We start from the raw sequence: 13,534 nt of genomic DNA on the forward strand, positions 1-13,534 counted from the left end.
CCCTCAAGGTCCTGGAAACCTTTCTTCCAAAATACCTTAGAGACTTACTCTATCCCTGACTCCCTCCCCACCTGAGGGTATATAATGAGTCACCTGTCACAACCCCAGGGCAGCTCTTCCTGCCCACGGGTCCTGTCCCCATGCTTTCATAAAACCACCTTTTTTGCACAAAATATGTCCTCAAGAATTCTTGATGACACAGAATTCTTTCTGGGTCATCAGCTCCGGACCACCCCATCACCCCCCTTAAAACTTCATCATATGCGCCCAACGTGGGGCAATGAGTCTTTTCATTTGGACTTTGACCTTGCTCTTTTCCTCCTTTACACTCATTGCAGCATCTTTCTGAGGAGTATGGTCTTTCTGGAACACTTTCATGTTGATTGCTCAGGCTGCAATCCTTTAGCCCATGGTTATTCTACAGGGAGGAGAAAGCCTGCCTTTGGGCTGGAAGTTAGTACTCTGGCCAGAATGGTAATAAGACCCAGAAACTTGATGCCCTCTCTTTATTCTTGCCTTTATTTATTTAGTGCTTTTATTCGCTTAGATCATGATGGATTTCTGCCTTTACTGCTTTTGGTCAATGTCCCCTACTAACTACCACTTAAATTATAAAATTGGGTAATTCCCCCTTGCAAAACTTTTCTAGTGTTTTCCATGGGTTAAAAACAGCAGATCTTCAAGAAACTAAAGCATGGCTCCTACGACATGCTCTTCAAAGACTAGGTAATCAGGGCATGTTCTTTCAGGCACTGCCTTTTAGGGCACGGGCTTCAGGGTACAATATTTTGGTCCATACGCCAGGCACCCATCTGTAGTCTAGAATGCAATGGGGAAGCGGGGGGACCCTAGCATCCCTTCAGGGACCCTCAGTCAGCTGGTCGGTGGTCATAGTGGCTTTGTTCGAGGGACGCCTTGGGTCACTTTGACACCAGGAAATTCTGACATATCCTGTCCATGGGATGCCACCCAAGAGTCGGGGGGGGGGGGGGTTTCAGGGGTAATGGACCTTCTTTCTCCTTTCTTTCTACTTTTCTCTCTAGGAGGAGCATGGGAGCTTCTCCTCAGTCCCCAAGGACTGTCCCTTGGGATGCCTTTTTAACCCACTGGGAACAATTTGGATTGCAAAATTTAGGAAAGGACTGATTCCCTGTAACCCTGCATGGCCTTAGTAGGATCTAGCAGTTAGATCTCTTCTTCAGCAAACAGGGCAAATGGACAGAGGTATGAGGATCTGGACCTGAGGGCCTCTTGCAGAATGTGCCTAAGGACCAACCAGGTTAATAGACCCCCTTTAGACATATTGGATGTCCAAGTAAATCCAGGTCGCTGGAGGAAACACAGGCCATCCCAATAAAGGGAACACTGACTCTCTATTCTTACCCCTAATAGATGTGAGGACCTCTCCCTCATTCATCTCCTGGGTTAATGACTACGATAATTGGAGCCAACTGTGATTAGTCTACCTCAGGAAGGGGACTTTAAGGAACATTCCCAAGCCACCACTGCAACTCCATTTGTTTCGGGGAAGTTCCCTGTATTCTCTAGCCTGACATGGACTGTCTATTTCCACTTTGGCAGAACAAAAACCGTGGCATCTGTGCCTCTGACAGAACACCACCCCTTGGACCGCCCACTTCAGATTTGCCCACCAGTGTCCCAGGCAGAAACGGACAATGGGGATCAGATTGTCTTTTAAGTGGACCCAAGTTGAACATATTTGTTTAAACTAATTTAAGTTTGTTGGTTTAATTAAGATAGACCTATCTTTAGAGTTATCAGCATTAAATACGAAACTTTTATTCTACCAAGGTTTACTAAAGGTCAAAGAAGCTCATGTTATCTCTGTTGCAATTTGTTGGCAAAAAGATGACTTAAAATAATGGTTAATTTTGTTCTCTCTCAAAGTTTTCATGGGTAATTGTTAAGATAGCTTTCAAAGTCTTTGGTAACTTGAAACTTTAAAATTTTGTTTTAAAGTTTGCATGACAAATGAGAGCAAATTCTTTGGACATCTAGGTCTTTTCCAAACCGAACGGAGTGCTAAAGCATGGATTACTAAACATAAGGTTTATCTGCTTTTGACTTATTGCAGAGAAACTAAGACTATTTGGGTCTGTTGAAAAACATGCTTTGTGCTTAATTGATTCATGAATTTGCTATCTAACGAATTCTGGTGTAACAGTTTATGATTGGTTCCTAAGTTTTCCTTGGGGACTAAGGTTTCTAAGTTAAAATTCTGCTAAGTATACTTAAGACGGATGGAAATAAGAAAAGCAACCCTGTATGTAGGAAAGTAGGAGATGTGTAAGAAAGATATAATGAATGGAAATACATTTTTTTTTTTGGTTGAAGGTTAAAGAAAATAATTTTGTCCTAAACGAGACTGGTTGTTTGGAGAGAAATGGCTTGGGACAAAATTTGAAGGCAAAGGAAAGTTGTAGAAGGTTCATGAAGGGAAATCTTTGGAAAGGAATTCTATGTGTGCTCAGGATGGTCTAAGGTTGCAAGGAATGGAATTTTAAAAGTACACTGGCCTAAGGTTGAAATTCTGCTTGTCTCTCTGTTCAAAAGACAAAGTTTTCTTGGACTGTTGATCTGCTCTTGATAAGACAATGTAAACAAAGGTTTTTTTTTTTTTTTCTTTTGTCTGTTGTCTGCCAGGAAAACCAAAGCTTTAGGTTTCCTCCTTTTTTTTTTTTAATTTTAGGTTTCCTTTTTATCAGGTCTTTGATTAGTTAAAGTTAAAACTTCTCAATGTTTAAGTAGCTAGGTTTTGCTAACAACATATAATGACACATATTTGCCTTTAAGATCTCTTATTGCCATGTTGGGTAAATAAATTAAGATTTTAATGATCTGTAACCCTATTTAGGATGTGCTTTACAACTTTCTAAGGTTTTAGCAAACTTCCAAGATTTAAATTGTAAATGAAATTTTTTCGACCAATTAGGCATTTTATTTGGGGTGCTGAGTTACTGGGAAAAAGCACCATTGTACAATGGTAAACCTTAGGTTGTATTGCACAGGTAAATGCTGTAACTGCCCAAATATATATGCAATTCCTAAAGTTTTAAGGTTTTGGTATAAGGCCCTCACTTGTATTCTGATTATTGAAGTGTTATGTGTCACTGAAATAACTGAATTCCCTTGTCAATTGCATCATAATGAACTCTTATCAGATCTTTAACAATGTCCATTTCTGAGATTTTGTCATTTATAATTGTTCTTATTCTCTCACAAAACATATTTCATCTTCAAGGAGATTCACGAAAAGGCCTTTTTTTTTTTTAGGACAAATACAGGTATTTGGTATCTTGAAGATTAACACTAAAATGGGCAGAACTAAAAAGCTGCATTCAAATTAAACAAGAGTTAGGAACATGGGACTAAATGAACTGAAGAAGATTATAGTTTTTTGACCCTTGTTTGAAATATTGCTGGTTCTCTAATGTTTGCTCTTCCAGATTAAGGAAACTTTCTCTTGGGGAGCCTGGGTGGCTCAGTTGATTGAGCACCCGACTTCGGTTCAGGTCATGATCCTGTGGTCTGTGAGTTTGAGCCCCGCGTCAGGCTCTGTGCTGACAGCTCAGAGCCTGGAGCCTGCTTCCGATTCTGTGTCTCCCTCTCTCTCTGCCCCTCCCCTGCTCATGCTCTGTCTCTCTCTCTGTCAAAAATAAATAAAACATTTTAAAAAATTAAAAAAAAAAACTTTCTTTAAACTTTCTCTTAAGATATCTAAAAAATGTCATCAAATATTCACTTGTAAACTGAAGCATTGAACTTTTCTCTCTGCCTAAACCCTCTGAAACTCAAAAACTCTCAGAGTATTCTTTCTTTCATGGCAATTACAATTGTTTGCGTACGTTCAATAAGAATCTATTCTCCTTGTAACAGGACACCATTGGAAATACTGGTTATTTTACCAAGGCTTTGACTGGAATGTCATATATGAGAGTCATGCATAGACTCAGATATGACCATACAGCTCTAAGGATCTAAGGTTGACTTTGTGAAACATGGAGCCATAAAGCCCCTTGGAAATGTTGGCCTGATAACCGCTTACAGAGTTCCCAGCAACCTCACAAGGTGGGTAAAAAATGTCCCTTCCTGGCAGGTGCAGGGACTTCAGGATACATTGGGGACCTCATGGAGAGCAATTCGCCCAAGGCTACGGGTATTGCAGGACTGTCGATGGAAGTACTTGGCTTGGCTTCCGGCCTGGAGAGGCTACTAAAAGTTCAACCTGGAGATTTCTTATAAAAGTTTCCAGCAAAGCAAACTTGAAAAGATCCCTATGATCAATGACTATTCCTGCTGAGGTTATGCAAATCATTAGGCCAAGTTTGTTAAAACTGGCTTGTTTTGCAAACAAATTAGGCTTGATTTGGCTGTCTCTGGAAATGAGGGTTTTTAGAGAGAAACGCTGTTTCAATAACACATCTTTATGGATGTTAAATTCCAGCTCTGATTGTCTTTAAATGTTTGCTGTTGGCCTAAACTAGACAGCTTGATGTAAACTTCAGAAAAATTGTCACAATATTTCATGTATAGAAAATCTTCTGTGCTTGCTATTCTGTGGGGGTAATAATAAGACCCCGTGGGCATAGGATTATTTAAACAACTGGAAAGTGGGATAGACTCCTGGAACAACCGTATGCAAAGACTTTTCTCACTGTCGACCTATCAATAGATAAAGACCACAGTGCTTTATTATTCACTTGAGGCTGGGTTAATTCATAAATCTTTAAATAGGCAAATCATGTCCTCCCTAAACCTGATCTGACAGTTACTAGAAACCCATCCCTGGTTTATGTAAAGGATTAAAAGTCTAATACAGCAGGGGACTTAACTCCAAAATGAGAAGGCCCTTACTGGGTCATAGTATGTCCTCCCACTGCAGTAAGTTAGAGGGGCACTCTTCATGGGCTCCCGTATCTAAGTAAAACCTGTGCCCCCTTCCCGGGAAGTCAATGAGCAAAGACTTCCCGGGAAGTCTTTCGAGCCTGTGGAAGACCTCAAACTTCTCTTATGATGTTGTATCTTTCCTTTTCATTCTCCTCTCCCAATTTGTACTAACAATTCCTTCTTACAATGGGCCATTCAAAAGGACCACCACAGGCACTTGAGTTACAAACCAGAAAGACCCATCTGATTCCTGCTGCCTGTTGCCACTCTCATCTGAGGAGGCTCCAAGCCAGACATCTAAAAATCTCACTGGCAGCACAGGGAGGCCCTGGGTTTGTAGTTTGCTCTAACTATTAACCTCTACTTTTCTTGTTTCTGAAAACAATACCTCTTATTAATGATCTGATTGCTTACTGAACAAAACAGAGTCTATAGGATGGTAACATACCGTCTGTTACACGGTGAAGGCCTTAAATGACTCTCAAGCTAACATCATAGTATTAAATACTAAAATAACTCAAATGCATGAAACGGTTCTACAAAATAGAATGGCATTAGATGTTCTAACTGCTGCACAACGTGGAACTTACACTCTCACAAAAACAAAGTGCTGTGTGTGCGCTCCGGACGACCGCACAAATATTTCGGGATTTCTAACTGACCCGAATACTCAAAGTGATGTTTTACGCAATCCCTCCCTTTCCGTTGACGATTGGTTAAACTCTTGGACTGGAGGATTCTTGTCAACTACCAAAGAACTTTTATTCCAGCTAATCCTTCTAGTTATTCTAGTTATGTTTTTCTGTTTTCTCCCGTGTCCTTTTGCTTGGTGCAGAGATTCCATCGCTGCAATGGCTTCTCGACAACAGACGATCCTTACCCACAGAGATACCAACTTTTACTGTCCATGTTGGATTCAGCTGCCTCTGCTTTTCGTGATTCCTTCATGCATTCCCCACCTGACCAATACTGACCCATGTAGGTAGGGACGTCTCTACACCCCTTCTCAGCAGCAAGAAGCTACACAAGATGAGACCTTCCACCTTCAGCAACCTGAAAGATTTAAGGGTCAAAATTGTTCAGGGGGATATGATGAGGGAGCATGGGGGGGGGGTGTCGCTGAGGGCAAAATACAGGCTGGCACCTCCCACACTCCCCGGTGGGATCTGTGGGATATTCCTCAGACACTCCTGGCCGCCCAAGAACAAAGGAAAGGGGTTTAAGTGCTTGCCATGGCGATGTGGGAAACTAAGGCAAATAAAAACTAAGTTCCCTTACTGCCTACGGCCCATTGACAAGTCCTTGAAACAGGCAGGGTGACCTCCTCTGGGAGCTCAGCTGCCTCGATGATGACACTTTGCTGGGGACAAAAGGGAACCTTGGCTTAACATTGTCCTGACCCCCTCCCACCCCCTCCAATCCCCCATCCTGTAAGTCTACTTTAACATATAAAAATTCCTTGGGAAACTTCCTTTGTCTCAACTGCCCCAGGATATATGCTGGCAATCATACTCCAAGCTTATGGCCCTGGATATGCATCTGAAACCTCACGAGTGAGGTTTATGAAACAGTAATAAATGGTGTTTCCGTAGCAACGATTAGCCCCTCAAGGTCCTGGAAACCTTGCTTCGAAAATACCTTAGAGACTCTATCCCTGATCCCCTCCCAACCTGAGGGTGTATAATGAGTTACTTGTCACAACCCCAGTGCAGCTCTTCCTACCCACAGGTCCTGCCCCCGTGCTTTAATAAAATCACTTTTTTTTGCACCAAGACGTCCTCAAGAATTCTTTCTTGGTCGTCGGCTACAGACCACTCCACCATCACCCCAAAACTTCATCAAATTACATTATTGAATCAGCACTGAACCGGAGTGGGGGTGCATGGGAGGGATGGCAAGGGCCCTGGCAACCTCACCTTTCACCCACCACGCAGGGGCAGCCCCCTGGTTCGGAGTCTCCAGACGAAGGAGTAGGCCTGGGGGACGGCACCCACCATCGGCTCTCACAGCCCATCCTCAAGTCCCCTCTTGGAGAGACTGAAATGCATCTCCAAGGGGCAGCGAAAGAATTCACAAGGACAAGTTTTCTCAAGCGAATGGTGTAAGAGAGGGGAGGTGGGGAACCCTGTCCTTTGCTGCACCCGGTAGGGGGTGCACCCCCTTCCTCGGAGGGCAGAGGAAGAGTCTACAGGTGGGCTAAGTCTTCTTACCTGGCTCCCCCTACAGGCACGTTCCGGTACTGCGGCTCATCCGCTCGTGCACGCGCGCGCGCGCGCACTCAGTGCAGGCTCGCCACCCGCGCACGTGGTCCGGGCGCCCCCAGGCCTGGGCTCCTCTTCCTCCCCGGCTGTGTCTGCCCATCCTTGCCTCACCCCACCCCTCAGCTTCTCTTCCCTCCCCCCCCGCCCCAGAGGCTCCCGCCGCCCCCCTCCTCCTGCCCCAGACCGCGAGTTGACCCCCGTCTGCCCATCTCCGGGTGGACCCGCGGACCCGAGTCAGCGCTCCCCCGGGCTCCGAGCTCCTGTATGAGGGGAGGCGCTGCTGACACGGAGCCTGGGAGGCCCGAGGAGCGGGTCGCGCCCGCGGGGCTCCTTTCCTGCAGCCCGCTCGCCGCCTGCTCTGCTCGAGGGCACAGGGGACCCCTCGGAGGGTCCCCAGGTGTGGGGGGCGCCTGTGGGACTCCAGGAGGCCACCCGCACTTCACAGCGGGGCCAGGCGCCGCTTCCACAGCTCAGGTCAAGTTCATCTGCACTGAACATTCCGTTTCTTTCACGAACGGAAATTAGTTACTTAGGCAACTCGATTTCTTCTAAGAAGGGCCTCATAAGCCTTCTGAAAGATAAGTGTCGTGAACTAGGGGCTTTGGTGGTGCCTTCCAGGCTGATGTGACATCAGTAATAGGGGCTTTTGATTAGATGTTTTTAAATACAAAAATAGAGTGGAGCGAGACAGAACTGGGTAGAATAGAAAATACCGAGTGCCCAGACACAGGAAGGATAGGAGGATTTATATATATATTGCAGATATATGTATAGGATTTGGGTCACAAATGTGGAAAGGTGTACTCACTAAGGCACCAGCCTCCTGGAGGGGTGGGGGAGGCTCGTGCCCCCCCCCCCCCCGGAAGGGGCAGGACTGCGGCCGGCCTCCACCACGGCCTGAATCCCACCCCTGGCCCAGACTGACGCCTGGCTCCGGGGGTGTCGGGGAACTCAAGGACCCAAAGTCATGAGCTGTGTGAACGGCTCAAAGATCCTCGGGGACCCTGCCCCACACCCACCTGCTCCTCCACAGGGCGCTCCCCAGCTGCCCTCCAGAGCGGCGCCCCTCTCCCAGGCCTCCCTCCTGCCCTCCCCGCACCGGGCCAGAAGGTTTTGCCCCCCTCCTCCCTGCTTCCTCCTCCTGTATCCTTCCTAGAGCCCCTGAAGACCCCTCTCCAGAACCTCTCACTCTTCCCTGGGGTCTGCTTCCGAAGTACCCAGATTGACAGCCCTCCTCACCCTCCCCTCCCCACTTCCCCCTCCCCCGCCTCTCCCTTCCCTTCCCTCCCCTCCCCTTCCCTTCTCTTCCCTTCTGGCACAGGGAGTTGGCCTGAGGGGTGGAGGGGCGGTTGGTGGCAGGGTGTGAGGAGAGGGGCCGAGGCGGGACCTTTGGGCTTCCGGGAACCCGCCCTCTCTTGGCGGGGCGGACTCTATCCTTACCCCCTGGGCCGGGGGACAGCCCAGCTCACCTCCTTTTCCATTTGGTACGCCGCGGGGTGAGTTTTCTGCGTTTCCTCGCAGAAACTTGACAAATAGGCTAGTCTGCAAAAGGTAAGAGAGGCTTCCCGGGGCCCGCAGCCGCTGCCCTTGCCGGCTAAGCGTGGCTGCTGCCCTTGCCGGCTAAGCGTGGCTGCTGCCCAGGGGCACAAGGCGGATGGAGCTCTGGAGCCAGCTCGGGGGGAAGACAGGGCACCGAAGGGCGCCAAAGGCAGGCCATAGCTGCCCAAGGAAGCCTCCTCTGATGGGCCACCCCGCTGGCTGTTTGTAGGGTCATGTTGAAGTCAAAGTCTGGAGTGAGGCTCTGTGTGAGAGGCACGTCCAGCCCCCAGCTGCCTGGGCTCCCAGGGACCACGGATGGCTGGTTCCTGCCCCTCAGCTGGGGTAGCAGCGGGTCAGTCCCGGCCTGCCAGCTGGAGCTGGACAAACTCAGAGCCACACACACTCTCCCACCTAAGTGGGCCCCTGGCACCCACCAGGCAGAGCTGCAGGGACCGCGGACGCAGCCGGTCTCCCCCGGGAGGGCTCTTCCCAGCCCCCCAGGGCGCCTTGCCTACCTCAAAGCAGATTTCCTGTGAGAGGGGAGGCGATGGGCTTCTGTTGGGGGCGGGGGAGTTCCAGGGCTGACGGCCAAGAAAGAACTCTTGAGACGTCTTCGGTGTAAAAAGATGATTTTATTAAAGCACGGCGGGGGGGGGGGGCGCCTGGGTGGCTCAGTCCGTTGAGCGTCCGGCTTCGGCTCAGGTCATGATCTCACGGTCTGTGAGTTCGAGCCCCGCGTCGGGCTCTGTGCAGACAGCTCGGAGCCTGGAGCCTGCTTCAGATTCTATGTCTCTCCCTCTGTCTCTGTCCCTTCCCTGCTCATGCTCTGTCTCTGTCTCAAAAATAAATTAAAACTTTAAAAAAATTAAAAAAAAATAAATAAAGCACGGGGACGGGACCCGTAGGCAGGAAGAGCTGCACTGGGGTTGTGACCGGTGACTGATTATATACCCTCAGGTTGGGCCGGGGTTAGGGACAGAGTAAGTGTCCTTCAGAGGTATATGAGGGGCCATAAGCGGGGAGGATGATCGCCAGCATATATCTTGGGGGGTAGAGATAAAGGAAGTTTCCAAAGGAGTTTTTTTTTAAATTTTTTTTTTTCAACGTTTATTCATTTTTGGGACAGAGAGAGACAGAGCATGAACGGGGGAGGGGCAGAGAGAGAGGGAGACACAGAATCGGAAACAGGCTCCAGGCTCTGAGCCGTCAGCCCAGAGCCTGAAGCGGGGCTCGAACTCACGGACCGCGAGATCGTGACCTGGCTGAAGTCGGATGCTTAACCGACTGCGCCACCCAGGCGCCCCAGGAGTTTTTATATGTTAAAGTAGACTTACAGGACCCTGGGGGGTCGGGATAAGATTGTCTTTTGCCCTGAGCAAAGTGTCCTCATGGAGGCAGCCAGCTCCTATAGGAATGCCACTCTGCCTGTTTCAAGGACTTGTCGCTGGGCTGTAGGCAGTAAGGGAACTTACTTTTTTCTTTTGACTTTGTTTCCCATACCACAAACACTCAAGTTGGGGAGATCCGCTGGGCCAGCCTGAAGGGTCCTGACCGGGGCCCAGGGCAGGGACAGCAGGGAAAGGATGAAGCTGGCTTGTCCCCAGACCATGTGAGTGAATTCACAGTGTCCAGGAAAATGGAGACCCAGCTGGACCAGACCGACCACAGCCTTCGGCAGGGAAACAGGGAGGGGTCAGGGAAAGGGAAGGGGCCCCGGGGGGGGGGGGGGGGGAGGGAGAGGCAAGGGAAAGGGTGGGGGTGGGGGCTGAGGGAGGGGGCGGTGCTGGAGGTGGTCCCTCTGGGCAGGGCCTTCCTGGAGGTGGGGAGGGGAGGAAGGCTCCCGGGTTCTGCAGGGCTCCCCTGGGGCTGGGAGAACAGGCGGGCGGAGGGAGGGGGAAGCTGGCTAGAAGGGGGGCAGTGTGGGGGGCGGGCAGTCCTCTGGGCCAGTGTTCTGACCCATGCTGATGACCCCCTGTGACCCTGGCTCCCGTCTAGCACCGGGGACTGGGATACGGCCCTAAGGCTGGTGACAGAGGGAGCCTCCCAAGGCCACCCCCCTTGTGCAGGAGGCCCCCACCAGGGGCTACGCAACACCACTGGAGGGCCCAGAACTCGGTGGGACGCGGGGTCTGGCTGATCACTGCCTAGTTGAGACCAGGCCAGGACCTTTTAAAGCCAAATAGGCAGTAGTGTCTTTCCAGGTACGCTCGGGTGGGGAGCTCCCCAGGCATTGCTGTAAGGGAGGCCCCTGCCCTCTGTGTCTCCATCAACCGTCAACAAATATCAGCCTCCAGGTCCCCAGCCCCCGTGGGCCTCTCGGACCCCAGCTTCTCCATCGGCCACTGCCCTGTGTCCTTAACTTGGAGAAATTAAAAGACAAAAAAGAAAGTTTTCACTCTGAAGATCCTTAACTTGTCCTGGGACAGCCATCATCTAGGTAAGGGGTCTTCTCGGTGCTCTGTGACAAATCCCGCGACTGATTCCCACGCGCCATCCGAGAGCTCTTCTGAGTCTGCGGACGTGCAGCGTTCCGCAGGCACAGTCACGGAGGCTCCACCCAGCTGGCCACAAGGCCATTTGAGGAGGGTCTTGGCTTGTGCCTCCAGGAAGCCTGCAGTCTTGTGTGTGAAGCAGCCGCGGACTGTGCCCCCAACACCCCTTCCTGCAGCGCTCCCTCCTGCCAACCCCCCCACACCCCCACCCCCGCAGTGCTATTTCTGCAAACATCACACTTCTAAATTCTAGGTGTGACTTTCTACCCACAACACCAGCTTTCAAGCTGTGTTTCCATTCAAATGTACTCGTCTGGGTATTCACCGAGCACCTAGCACTTCCCAGGCAGTACTGGATGTCAGGGGGGAGCGGCAGGGACCACCCCGGCAGGAGGGGAGAGAGCGCCCCGATATGGGCACTTGAGCAGAGAAGCAAGGGTGCAGGCCAAGGAGGCCTGGAGCAGACTTCCTGTTCCGGGACTAGGAACAGATGTGCAAAGGCACTGAGGTGGGAGCCTGTGGTTGGAGCAGATGCTCTGAAATCACAGTAGCGCTTTGGACTCCGAGACAAGTGGGAGCCAGCCTGAGAGGGGTGTGTGAGGCTCCACTGGGAGATGCGGAGCTGGGCCCCCAGAGATAAGGCAGGGGTACAGAGCCACACAGCAGTTGCCGGTCCCTTGGGCTGCTCTCCTCACGCGCTGAGGCCCCACTGCCACACGTGGCCTTGCCTCCGACCCAGCTAGAGCCCCAGAGTGGTAGAGGCCTGCAGGGCCCAGCCCAAGACCTCCGTGGCTGGCTCCCGGGCCGGGTTCTGCCCCTACATGAGACAAGGTGGCAGGAGGGGGGTGCAGGGCCTGCACACTTTCCCACAGGACCCCTAAGCAGGGACCTGAGCAGTAGGAGTCCCCAGGCCCCGGGGCAGGGTGGGCAGCTCCAGGTGGGAGCACGGGGCCACTGAGAGGCTGATGCTGGGGCCCAAGGAGGCCAACAGCACCCGCCAGCAGCCTCGGAACAGCACCCGCAGACAGACAGCCGTGGCCGCCCGACACACCCGGGGGCGGGGGCTGGGTGCTTCCCTCTTCCAATGAGATGGCAGAATGCCGGAAAATGGCACCTCTTACGCGCTCTCTGCACCCCACAGCCGCCTCTGCAGACTCAGCACCCCAAGCCAGGTTCCTGTTAGCTCAGGTCCCGAGAGTGGCCCTATGGATACCTCTTCTGCACTGGTGAGGGCAGCGGACACCATTCCTTCCCAGTTCGGGACGCCGCCTTCCTGGGCCAGGGACCCAACCGGGACCTGCCTAACCACGCTCGCACTTGGGTCCAGACCCTGGACCGGACGGGAGACATCCAGCAGCAAATGTGCGCCCCCCCCCCCCAAACTCAAAGGGCCCATAACCCATAGCCCAAGCCTCAGCAGTCCCGGCCGGGAGAAAACTCCCCCAAGAGCACGTAGGAAAGGTTCACGGACACCCTGGGAGAGGCACAACACCCGCTGCTCCTGCCTGCTGGCCTTCCTACTCCCCTACCCAGCTGGGGGATGCCACCTTCCTAGGGCACCGACCAAGCTTCCGTCAGCAGCGGTGACCAGAGGCCTCCAAAGGACTCACCAGTGCCGGCCTTCCTTCTCTCTGGGCTCAGCCAGGGACTTCGGGAACCAAGGCTGGAAAACTAAATGTGCCTGACTGCGGGAGGGCTGGGTCACTTGCGTGGACGCCACTCCGTCCTGGAGCATCTGGGCCTCTGTGCTGTGTGGACTCTCCCACCGCTTCACCGGTCATTCCTTCAGGGGTCACAGCAGGGCCTTCTGGACCAACCCGGCCAGCGTGGGGACCCTGGAGCCGGCAGGCCTGTGGTGGGGTGCTGGATGCCGGGGCCAGGCACAGCTGCAGTGGGGACCCGGGCCCTTTGCAGGGTGAGAAGGCACCAGCTCACAGGGAGTGCCCATGTGGGGGGCCATTTCGCCAGGGCTGCACCCGCCTCCCTCTACCCACTGGGCCCTCCTCAGGACAGCGTCTGCCCAATCAGAGGTGGGGCGAACTAGGACAGGGAAAGAAAAAGCAGTCTGTGCTGGGGTTGGGGGTGGGGTAGGGGAGAGGAAGCTGACCCAGGAAATGTACAGTTAGTTTGCAAACTCAAAGTTCTTTTTTTTTTTTTTTTTTTTTTTTTTTAAATTTTTTTTTTTTCAACGTTTATTTATTTTTGGGACAGAGAGAGACAGAGCATGAATGGGGGAGGGGCAGAGAGAGAGGGAGATACAGAATCGGAAACAGGCTCCAGGCTCTGAGCCATCAGCCCAGAGCCCGACGCGGGGCTTGAACTCACGGACCGCGA

At 51.5% G+C, this 13,534-nt stretch overlaps 1 long non-coding RNA gene across 1 annotated transcript; it reads left to right on the plus strand.

Moving 5' to 3' along the window:
- The first annotated feature begins 10,018 nt into the window (after nt 1–10,018).
- Nucleotides 10,019–13,314, plus strand: LOC115506253. Its single transcript, XR_003966289.2, has 3 exons — nt 10,019–10,317; nt 10,704–11,145; nt 12,342–13,314. It is a non-coding gene; the product is annotated as an uncharacterized LOC115506253 (long non-coding RNA).
- The last annotated feature ends 220 nt before the right edge of the window (nt 13,315–13,534 follow it).

This window comes from Lynx canadensis, chromosome F2, assembly GCF_007474595.2.
Source record: "Lynx canadensis isolate LIC74 chromosome F2, mLynCan4.pri.v2, whole genome shotgun sequence".
In the NCBI taxonomy this organism is placed as follows: Eukaryota; Metazoa; Chordata; class Mammalia; order Carnivora; family Felidae; genus Lynx; species Lynx canadensis.